The following is a 12491-nucleotide window of genomic DNA, read 5'->3' as shown; positions in this document are numbered from 1 at the left end:
CAGATAGGCAAAATACAGCAGCTGGTTACCCTCAAAGAAATCTAGATATGTTGTTAGGAAAAGGACCTTATGAGGGTCAATGGCAACAAATTGAATATGATCCTGCTATATATTCACAAATTGCTGCAGATACAGTTAGGGCATGGAAGACATTACAAGGACTTGGAGATTTACAAGGTCAATTATCTAAGATAATACAAGGAGCTAATGAACCTTACACTGAATTTGTAGATAGGCTTATTCAAACAGCTACCAGAGGTTTTGGGGATACAGAACAAGCAATGGCATTAATAAAACAACTGGCTTATGAGCAAGCAAATCATTAGTACAAAGAGGTCATTAGACTATGGAATTAAACACATATATTAAATTATGTAGAGACATTCATGAACAAGGGCAAGTCGTGGCAGCTGTAGTACAACAGGCTTTAGATGCCAGGCAGAAAACATGCTACAATTGTGAACAAACAGGATATTTTAAAAGGAATTGCCTCATAGGAAGAGGGTTAAACAAAGCTAGGTATCAAAGGAGAAGAATACCGGGTATTTGCCCACGATGCCATAGAGGGAGACATTGGGCTAATGAAAGCCATTCTCAAACTACCATAGAGGGTATTCCATTATCAAAAAACAGACAAGGATCAGATGTTTACCCACGATATCATGGAGAAAGGCATCGGGCTCCATTGCCAAAAAACGAACAGGGGGGCCCAATGCTCTGAGGCCCAAGACCACAAATATATGGGGCACTAGAGGATCTTAGAAACACCATGGAGGAACCCAGCAACACCATCAGGGTAGTGCCCAGGACACATTATCTATCAGATCTCTCATCAGACGAACCAGAGGGAGTGCAGGGTTGGACATCTGCACCTCCGCCAGAGCAGTACTAACTCCAGAGATGGGAGTTCAAATCATTCCCACAGGAGTAAAAGGACCTCTTCCCCAAGGAACAGTAAGCTTATTGTTAGGACACAGTTCTTCTACTCTAAAAGGACTTATGATAAGTCCTGGGGTAATTGATCCCGATTATGAAGATGAAATAAAAATTATAGCTAGTTCTCCAAAGGGTACATCAGTAATTTCACCAGGAGATAGAATAGCACAGTTATTAATAATACCCAGCCTACATGATAAATTTTCCAGTAGTACTATAGAAAGAGGTTCCAGGGGATTAGGCTCCACAGGTGTAGATTGAGCTATGCTGTCTTTAAATTTAGATTCTCGCCCAATGCTAAAACTAAATATTCAAGGATATGAATTTAATGGGCTACTTGATACAGGTGCAGACCTTAGCATCATATCTCGTCAAGAATGGCCAAAACATTGGCCATTACAACAGGCCACTCAAACGCTTCAAGGCTTAGGAGTGGCAACTAATCCCCATAGAAGTGCAGTGGTATTAGATTTGAAGGATCTTGAAGGATGTGAAGGAACTATACAGCCATATGTATTGGATCATCTTCTTATAAATTTATAGGGACGAGATGTGCTAGATCAATTAGGTTTGACATTAACAAATAACATCAATCCAAATGCGCCCACTATTAGGGCTAGAAAAGGATTTAGGAAAGAAAAAAGATTAGGAGAACAAGAACAAGGTATAGCAGCACCAATACAAATAGATCAAGAAATAGATAGACATGGATTGGGTTTTCAGAAGGGGTCACTGAGACAATAAAAATTACTTGGAAATCAGAAAGACCAGTATGGGTTCCTCAGTGGCCCCTGACTAAAGACAAGATACAAGCAGCCCATGACCTGGTCAAACAACAATTAGCGGAGGGGCATATTCAACCTTCCGAATTTCCCTATTATACTCCCATTTTTGTCATTAAAAAAAATCTGGTAAATGGAGATTATTGCAAGATTTAAGAGCCATTAATAATGAGATGGTTATTATGGGACCTGCTCAATCAGGGATTCCTCAATTGTCTGCTTTGCCAAAACCTGGTATGCTTTAGCTATAGATAATAAAGATTGTTTTTTTTTTCAATTCCAATTCATCCTGAGGATAGTCCAGGTTTTGCATTTACTCTCCCTGCACTGAATCATGAAAGTCCTGATCAGAGATATGAATGGAAAGTACTCCCTCAAGGGATGGCTAACTGCCGAACTATGTGTCAGATTTATGTTAACAAAACAATCCAGCCACTTACAAATCAAAATCCTGAACTACAAATATTTCATTATATAGATGATGTACTATTAGCACACAAAGATAAAAACACATTGCTAGAATGTTATGCCACACTTACAAACTTATTAAAAAATATAATCTAGAGATAGCAATAGATAAAGTACAATTAAATTTTTGCAATTAATTATTTAGGACTTCTATTGTCCTCCACCATGGTCCATCGACCAAAAATTCAAATACAAGTAGATCAACTCAATTCACTTAACGACTTTCAAAAGTTATTAGGAGACCTAAATTGGATAAGGCCTTATCTTGGCATACCAACAGGAGAGTTGGGACCTGTATTTGATATCCTAAACGGTCCGTCAGATCCAAATTCACCCCACATGTTGACACCTGAAGCAAGAAAGGCATTAAAAATTATTGAAAACTATATGAAAAATATGCATTTGGATATAATTGATTTAATTTGCCTTTATTATTTATTGTAATACCAACAGAAAATATTCCTATAGGAGTATTTTGGCAAGAAGTTCCAATATGGTGGATACATTTATCTTCTTCTCCTAACACTATTCTTACTAGGTATCCTGAGGCTGTAGGACAATTAATACTCAAAGGAATAAAAGCAGCAAAGGTAGTGTTTGGAATTTCTCCCAATAAAATCATTACTCCATATACTATGGATCAACTTGACGAGTTAGCTAATGATTTAAATACTTGGGCAATAATCATGTGTAAATCTAATGTTTCATTTGATAATCACTTACCATCTAATCCTTTATTGTCTTTTTGGTCTTCGCATCCTATAGTTTTTCCAAAAATGACAAGAAAAACACCTATCATGAATGCTCCAAATATATTCACTGATGGGTCAAACAATGGTACAGCAGCAGTAGTTACCCCTGATCAAACTTTTACATTTTTAGTACCCAAACAATCAGCTCAAAAGGTGGAGCTTAATGCAGTATTACAAGCTTTTGTGATGTTTATAGATTCTGTATTTAATTTATTTTCTGATAGTCAGTATATAGTTAATGCTATAGTATCCCTTGAAGATGCTGGTAGGATTTCTCTTTCCTCTACTCTTTTCTCTTTGTCTTCCACTATACAAAGTCTAATCTGGGACAGAAAAGATCCATTCTTTATAGGACATATCAGAGCACACACAGGATTGCCTGGAGCCCTTAGTTTGGGCAATGCTTTAGCAGATAAAACTACACATGACATACATATTTTCTCTACACGAGAAGAAGCTACAGATTTTCATAAAAGGTTCCATGTCAATGCTAATTCTTTACAAAAGCATTTTACAATAACTAAGGAACAAGCTAGACAAATAATGAAACAATTTCAAAATTGTGTGACCTTTTTACCACAAGTTAATCTTGGAGTCAATCCTAGAGGACTGATACCTAACCATATTTGGCAGATGGATGTCACACATTTGCCAGAATTTAGAAAATTAAAATATTTGCATGTTACAGTTGATACTTCTTCTGGATTTTTGATGGGCTCCCTTCATACCACGGAGAAAAAAACTAAAGATATTATAGTTCATTGCTTACAAAATTTTGCCACTGTGGGCGTTCTAAAACAATTAAAAACAGATAATGGTCCTGGTTGTACTTCTACCTCTTTTAAACAATTTTGCTCATCATTTGGCATTACTCATATAACAGGGATCCCATACAATCCACAGGGACAAGGCATAGTTGAAGGAGCTCATCAAACTATTAAAATGTACTTATTAAAGAAAGAAGAGGGAATTGTAAAGGGGTATATATCCCCCAAAGATAAACTTAAAAGAACGCTTTTTACTCTAAAGTTTTTAAATTTGGATTCATCAGGGCTTAGAGCTGCAGAAAGGTATATGTGTCCAAAAAATGTACATAAGCCCAAGGTACTTTGGAAGGATATTCTAACAAAACAATTGAAAGGTCTTGACCCAGTGATTGTCTGGAGTCAGGGGTCTGTTTGTGTGTTTCCACAGGGAGAACAGCAGCCGATTTGGATTCCAGAGAGATTAACTAAGTTCCTGACCCAGTGATTGTCTGGAGTCGGGGTTCTGTTTGTGTGTTTCCACAGGGAGAACAGCAGCTGATTTGGATTCCAGAGAGATTAACCAAAGTGATTTCTACAGACCAAAAAGAAGATGATTTGATTCAAATCCATAACAGATGATATCCTGAGCTCCAACTGGGCTATTCTTACATCTGCAACAGTGATTCTCCCAAACCTGGAGGCTAATGAATAATGAACAGCATTAAGGCCTATTTCAAATGTAAAAAACCTTGAGGCTTGCTTGTGGGAATACCTTCAGACCCATATGCCAGTTACAAAAATATCCAAAAAAGAGTCAAACCCAGGTGGTAACCAAGATGTCTTTTTTCAATATCTATTTTATTATTGCCCTTTCCCACATCATAAAGTTCTATTTTATTTTTTGAGCTCATACAGACCTAGGTTAATGTTTATCTGATCAGTTTTATTTTTTGACTGTGGAGTTTTTAAACATTGCAATGGAGATTTCACCTGTGTAAAGCTACAAGGCCTTTACTATTGTCTTATGTGTTGTATGTTATGTGTGCACACTTGTGTTTTGTGTTGTATGTCTGTATGTGTGTATGTCCATATATCATATATGAGGAGCGCTCATGAAAAAATGGATCCAAATTTTTTTTTATTCACGTGATTTAAATGGTTTAATTTAAATTGGGTAAACAGCTGTTGAGGATTGTTTTAATATGTGCACCAATAAGGAGGTTAACAGATCTGTTTGTTTACTTTCACCTTTCCTTTTCATTATATTTAATAATTCTGTTCAGGATAATGTAAATTGTTCAGAAAATTGTTTTCTTAGTGCATGCTGGAATGTTACATAATTTCTTTTTAGCCATCATTGACAGAATTCCTATCTTTATTCCAGTGCCGGTGAAGACAAAGATAAAATCAAACTATAGCTTCTTCGATAGCTATCACAGTAAACTGTATAAACTGATGCATGAATGAATAATAACTCAAGAAGTAATGCTCAATCAAGGAGTTGATTTACTTTGGGAGGAAATGGGCATATTGATAGATTCCTCTGCTTTGAACTGCTTGCAGAACTTGCCTGGGCTATGTGTCACTTGTATGCATTGTGAACTATCTGTTGGTGCAGCGAATTGGTAGTGCTGGCGTATCTTTGCTGATGGTGTCACCGGTGGTATAATTTTTCCATAGGAGCCGTCAATTGGCTTGGTGTCATGGCATTTCTGTATCCTCCTCCCTTCTGCTAGTGATGGTCTAAAATTTGGGGGCCAACAGAGGTGAGGCAAAGAACCTCACCCCCCACTGGCACCAAGGCCAAATTTGGGGGCCAAAAGAGGTGAGGCAAAGAACCTCACCCCCCCACTTGTGCAAAGGCCAAATTTGGGGGCCAACAGAGGTGAGGCAAAGAACCTCACCCCCCCACTGGTGCATAGGCCTATCCACAAGTATGACTGTATGCTGGACTGGTAGTCAGTGACGGGTAAGATCCCATTGCAGTGGTACCAACCTAAGATAGGAGGCTGACATCTTGAGGTCAGCTCATCCGATGACGGGTAAGGACCATATGTGTATTGGACAACCTAACAGGCATTGTCCCTAAGCCACATTGCTTGTTGTTTAATTAAACAGAAAGGGGGAGATTCTGAGAGCCACAGAAGAGTCAGAATGGCCCCTGGCATTTTGCCAATAGTATTGGTTGAGAGGCAAGCCATTAAGATGATGCTGGATTGATTTGGTTGTATATTAGACCTTTACTGTCCAACTCGGCCTGCTAATTTGGAGTTCTCCAGATACTTTGGAGTTCTCGTAGGGATTCCCGGAGAGTTCCCATTGGTTGAGGAAGTGAGGAGGAGGGTTTTCCTGAAGGGGGATTTCCAGTTGTTGGTTCCTGGAGGAGCCCGTGGAGTCCGGAGAGTTCCCGGGGAGCATATGTGGAGTGTGCTGGTGGAGTTCAGAAATAAAGTTTGTTCCTGCTTCAGTGGCTCGTGATTTGTGCCCAGCCAGACTGCAGTAGTCTTGCCCTTCGAGGGGGGAGTCTCCTTGAGGAGGGGTACGGTGGGAGCTCTTCCTGACACCTGTGTTGGAGGGGTCTCTTCCTCGAGGAAAAAGTCCCCTCGATCAGGGGTGCGGTTGCACCTACACCCCGACATGCCAGTTGCAGGGATCTCCCACCTTGAGGGGAAAGTCCCCTCTTACCGAGGGGTCTACCCGTAGAAGAGGGAGTCCCCTCAACCTGGGGTGCAGTGGGAACTCTCCTCAACACCCTCATTGGAAGGGTCTCCCCCCTCGAAGGTCAAGTGCTTTCCACCAATGGTGCATTGGGCACTCCGCCTGACACCCCATTTGTAGGGGTCTTCCCGCTCTAGGGGTGAGGTCCCTGGACCTGGAGTGCGGTGGGAGCTTTCCCCGACAACTTGGTTGGAGAGGTCACCTTCCTGGAGAGGGAAGCACCCTTGATCTGGGGTGTGGTGGGAGATCCCCCCGACACCCCTTATGTGGGTGTCTCCCCCCTCAAGGTGCGAGTCCCCTTGACCCGGGGTATAGTGGGAACTCTCCCTGACACCCTGGTTGGAGGTGTCTCACCCCTTGATGAGGGAGTCCCCTTGACACACAATGTGGTTGGAGCTCCTCCCGACACCCCGGTTGCGGGGTTCTCCCCCCTCTAGAAGCGAATTTCCTCAATCTAGGGTGTGGTGGGAGCTTCCCCCGACACCTCGGTAGCATTGGCCTCCCCCCTCAAGGGGCTAGTCTCCTCTACCCGGGGTGCAATGGAAGATCCCCCTGGCACCCCGGATGTAGGTGTCTTCCCCCTTGAGGGGCGAGTCCCCTCGACCCAGGGTGCAGGGGAAGCTCCTTCCAACACCCTGGTTGGAGGCCTATTTCCCCTTGAAGTGCGAGTCCACTCGACCCCGGTGCATTGGGAGCTCCAGCCGACAGCCCAGTTTTAGGGGTCTCCACCCATGAGGGGCGTTCCCCTCCACCCAGATTGTGGTGGGAGCTCCAAGTGACACCCCTGTTGGAGAGGTCTTAGCCCTCAAGGGGGGAGTCCCCTCGACCTGGTGTGCTGTAGGAACTCACCCCAACCTCCTGGTTGGAGAGGTCACCCCCCAGGCGCAAGTCCCCTCAAACCGGGGTGTGGTGGGAGCTCCCCCCGACACCCCGGTTTCAGTGGTCTCCCCCCTCGAGGGGGCGAGTCCCCTCGACTCAGGGTGTGGTTGAAACTCCTCCCGACACGCAGGTTGCAGGGGTCTCCCCACTCAAGGTGCGAGTTCCCTCGACCTCGGATGTGGTGGGAGCTTTCCCTGACACCTCGGTTAGAGAGGTCTACCCCCTGGAGGAGGAAATATCCTCGACAAGTGGTGCAGTGAGAGATCCCCCCCGACACCCCTGATGTAGGTGTCTCTCCCTTTGAGGGGTGAGTCCCCTCAACTCAGGGGAACTCCCTCTGACACGCTGGTTGGAATGTGTCTCCCCCCTTGAAGGTGGAGTCTCCTTGACCCAGGATGCGGTTGAAGCTCCCCCAACACCCCGGTTGAGGGTTTCTCTCCCCTTGAGAAGCGAGTCCCTTCGATCTGGGGTGTGGTTGGAGCTCCCCTGAAACCCAGTTTCAGTGGTCTCTCATCTCGAGGGGAACGTCCCACAACCAGGGGTGCAGCTGGAACTCCTTCAAACACCCCAGTTGCAGGGGTCTCCCCAATAGAGGGGGAAATCCCCATGACCCAGGGTTTGGTGGGAGCTTTTCCAGACACACCGTTTTGAGGGTTCTCCCCCTTTGAGGGAGGCATCCCCTCAACCGGAGGAGCTCCCCTCGAGACCCTGGTTGGGGGTTCTCCCACGTAGAAAGAGGAGTCATTTGACCCAGATGCGGAGGGAGCTCCACCCGACAACTAATTTGGAAGGGTCTCCCCAGTAGATGCGTGAGTCCCCTCGACCCGAGATTCGGAGGGAGTTTCCCCCTACACACAGGTTGGAAGTGTTTACCCTTCCAGTGGGGAGACTCCTGGACCCGGGGTGCTGTTGGAGGTCCCCTTGAAATCCTGGTTGGAAGGTTCTCCCCTCTCGAGGGTGGAATCGCCTCACCCCGGGTGCGGTGGGACCTCCTCCCATCACCCCGGTCAGAGGGGTCTCCCTGCTCGAGGGGCGAGGCTCCTCATACCGGATTGTGGTGGGAGCCCCTCTGACACGTTGGTTGGAGGGTTCTCCCCCCTCAAGGGGCAAGTCACATTAAACCGGGGTGCGGTGGGAGCTCCCCCTGATGCTCTGGTTGGAGGGGTCTCCCTCATAGGGGGTGTTTGCTCACCCCATATTGCAGAGGGAGCTCCCCCTGACACCCAGAAAGTGGTGAGCTCCCACCACAACCTGGGTAGAGGGGAATCCTCCCTCAAGAGGGGAGACACCTCGGCCTGAGGTGAGGTGGGAGCTTTCCCCTTGAGAGGGGAGTACCTTTGATCCCGGGTGCAGTGAGAGCTCTTCCTGACACCCCAGTTAAATGGCTCTCCACCCTTGAGGAGAGAATGCCAACAAGGATTGCCTTGTTATATGAGCTCCCCCTCGACCCAGATTGAGGTTTGAGCTCCCAGCGAGTCCCCTGGATCTGGGGTGCAGTAGGAGCACCCCTGACACCCCGGTTGCAGGGGCCTCCCCCCTCCATGGGCGAGTCCCCTCTACCTGGGGTGCGGTGGTAGATCCCTGATCCCCAGATGTAGGTGGCTCCTCCCTTGCAGGGTGAGTCCCCTCGATCTGGGGTGCAGGGGGTGCTTCCTCCGACACCCTGTTTGGAGGGGTCTCTTCCCTCGAGGTGTGAGTCCCCTTGATCCACGGTGTGTAGGGAGCTCCCTCTGACAACCTAGTTGTAGGAGTCTCCCCCCAGGAGGGGCGGGTCCCCTCGACCCAGGTGCGGTGGGAGCTCTCAGCAACACTCCTGTTAGAGAGGTATTTGCCCTTGAGGGATGAGTCCACTCCACCCTGGGTGCCGTGGTAACTCCCCCAGACAACCCGGTTGGAGGGGTCACCCCCCTCAAGGGATGAGTCCTTTCGACCCGGGGTGTGCTGGGAGCTTCCCCGGACACCACGGTTGCAGGGTTCTCCTCCCTCAAGGGAGAGTCCCTTCAACCCAGGATGCCGTGAGAAATCCGTCAGACACCCTGGTTGCAGTTGTCTCCCCCATCGAAGGGCAAGTTACCATGACCCAGGGTGCCGTGTGAGCTCCATCCAACACCCCAGTTTCAGGGGTCACCCCCCTTGAGGGGCAAGTCCTCTCAATTTGGGGTGCAGTGGGAGATCCCCCTGACACCCCGGTTGCAGGGGTCTCCTCCCTCAAGCGGCGAGTCCCCTAAAGTCAGGGTGTCATGGGAGCTCCCCCCGACACCACAGTTGCAGTGGTCTCCCCCATAGAGGAGTGAGTCCCCTCTACCCAGGGTGTGGTGGGAGCTTCCCCAGACATTCTGGTTGGAGCCGTCTCCCCCCTCGAGGGGGAAGTCCCCTCGAACTGGGGTGCAATGGGATCTTCCCCCGACACCAGGTGTGTGGAAGTGTCCCTAGGGGCAAATCCCCTCTGCCAAGATTGCGATGGGACCTCCCCCCAACATCCCTATTGCAGGGGCCTCCCCCCTCGAAAGGAGAGTCCCCTTGACCTGGGGTGCAGTGGGAGGTCCCCACGACACCCTGGTTGGAGAGGTCTCCTTCTTAAGGGGAGAGTCCCCTAGCACCGGGTTGAGGTGGGAGCTCCCTAGGACACTTTGGTTGGAAGGTCTTTTCCCTCGAGGGTCGAGTCCCCTCAACCCACAGTGTGGTGGGTGCTCCCACCAACTCCCATGGTGGAGGGAGTTCCCTCGACCAGGGGTGCAGTGGGAGCTCCTCTTTACACCCCGGTTGGAGGTCTCTCCCCCCTTGGGGTCGAGTCCCTTTGACCCAGGTTGCGTTGGGAGCTGACCCCTACACCCCGGTTGGAGGGTTCTATCCCCTTGTGGGGGGAGTCCCCTCCATCCAGGCTGTTGTGGGAGCTCCACTCGAAACCCGGTTGGAGGGCTCTCACCCTTTGTGGGGGGAGTCCCCTCCACCTGTGGTGCATGGATACTAACCCTGACACCCTCGTTGCAGGGGGTCTTTCCCCATGGGGGGTAGTCCTTTCGACCCATGGTGCTTCCAGATCTCCCATAACAGCCAAGTTAAAGGGGTCTCACACTTTGAGGGAGGTGTCCCCTTGACCCAGGGTGCATGGGAGATCCCCCGGAAACCCAGGTTGGTGGGGTCGAATCCCTTAGTGTGGTGAGTACCCTCTACCCAGGTGTGTGGTGGTATATGAGCTCCTCCCAACACCCCAGGTGGCAGGGTCTACCCTGTAGAGGGGGTAGTCCCCTCAACCCAGGGTGTGGTGGGAGCTCCCCCCAGCACCCCAGTGGAGTGGTCTCTCCCCTTGAGTGGGGAAGTCCCCTTGACCCCTCTTTAAAAGGGGTCTGACCCAACAGGGGGAAGTCCCCTCTATCTGGGGTACATTGGGTTCTCACCCTGATACCCCTGTTGGAGGGCTCTCACCTCTCGGGCACAGAGTCCCCTCCACCCGGGTTGCAATGGGAGCTCTCCCTGATACCCCGGTTGGAGGTCTCTTCCCCCCTGGGGTGGGAGTCCCTTTGACCAGAGTTGCTGTGGGAGTTCCCCCTATGCCATAGTTGGAGGGCTTTCACCTCTCAAGGAGTGAGTCCCCTCAACCTGAGGTGCATTGGGAGCTCCCCACTACACCCCAGTTGGAGGGCTCTACCCCATTGGGGGGTTCCCTCAACCAGATGTGTGGTGGGAGCTCCCCCCGACACCCCGGTTCTAGGGCTCTTGCCCTTTGGTGGGGGAGTCCCCTCCACCCAGGGTGTGGTGGGAGCTCCCCCCAACTCCCTGGTTGAAGGGGTCTCTCCCCTTGAGTGGGGTATCCCATCTAACCAGGATGCAGTGAATTATTCCCTGACACACTGGTTGATGCAGTCCCCCACCTCCATGGGGGAGTACCCTCGACCCGGGATGTGGTGTGAGGTCCCACCAAAACTTCCTTTGGAGGTGTAACCCCCATAGAGGGGGAAGTCCTCCAAACCCAGGGTGTCATGGGAGCTCACACCAACACATGGGTTAGAGGGGTCTCGTCCCTCAAAGGGGAGTCCCACCCACGTGAAGTGGTAGCTCCCCTGACAACTCAGTTGAAAGTGTCTTGCCCCTGGAGGAGGGAGTACCCTTGACCCGGGGTGCACTGGGAGATTATGCCTACATCCCGTTTGGAGAGGTCTTGCCCCTCAAGGAGGAAGTCTCCTAGACCCGGTGTGCAGAGGAGCTTCACCCAACAACCTGGTTGGAGTGGTCTCCCGCCTAGAGGGGCAAGTCCCCTCGACCAGGGGTTCAGTGTGAGTTCCACCTTACACCACTGTTCAAGGCATCTCCCACCTCAGGGGGTGAGTCCCCTCAACCCGGGGTGTGATGGGAGCTCCCCGTACACCACAGTTGTAGGGATCGCTCCCATGAAGGAAGGAGTCCCCTCGACCTGGGTTTCTATGGGAGCTCCCCCTGAAATCCTTTTGGAGGACTCTCACCCCTCTAGGGGGAGACCTTTGACCCTGGGTGTGATGGGAGCTCCCCTTGACGCCCTGGTTGGGGGGCTCTCCTCTCTTGAGTGGAACTTCCCTTGACCCTAGGTGCATTGGGAGCTCCCCCGATACTCATGTTGGAAGGGTCTCATCCCTTGGTGGGGGAGTACCCTCGACCCAGGGTGTGGTGGGAGCTCCCCCGATTCCCCAGATGGAGGGGTCTCCCTACTCGATGGGTGAGTCCCCTCGACCTGGGATTTGGTGGGAGCTCCAGTGATACCTGGTTGCAGGGGTGTCACCCCTCAAGGGGCAAACCCCATTGACCCAGGTGCAGTGTGAGCTCCCACCAAAACCCAGGGTGGAGGGGACTCCACCATCAAGTGGGGAGTCCCCTCTTCCCAGGGAGCATTTGGAACTCCCCCCGACTCCCCGGTTGGATAAGTCTCCCCCTTCGATGGGGGAGTCCCCTCAATCCTGGTGTGGTGGGAGCTTCCTTAGACACCCCAGTTGGATGGGTCTTCCCCCTCTAGGGGGAAGTCCCTTTGAACCAGGGTGCAGTGGGAGCTCCCCTGACACCCTGGTTGCAGGGGTCTCCCCACTTGAGGTGCGAGTCCCCTGCAACCCAGGGTATACAGGGAGCTTCCCGTGACACACTGGTTGGAGTGTTCTCCCCCTTGAGTGGCGAGTTCCCACGACCTGGGGTGCAGTGAGTGCTCCCCCTGACACCACAGTTTTAGGGCTTGCCCCCCTCAAGGA

The sequence above is a fragment of the Marmota flaviventris genome, chromosome 3 (assembly GCF_047511675.1).
Source record: "Marmota flaviventris isolate mMarFla1 chromosome 3, mMarFla1.hap1, whole genome shotgun sequence".
Classification (NCBI taxonomy): Eukaryota; Metazoa; Chordata; class Mammalia; order Rodentia; family Sciuridae; genus Marmota; species Marmota flaviventris.
The sequence above is the reverse complement of the archived record's forward strand: the minus strand, read 5'-3'. Positions refer to the sequence as shown.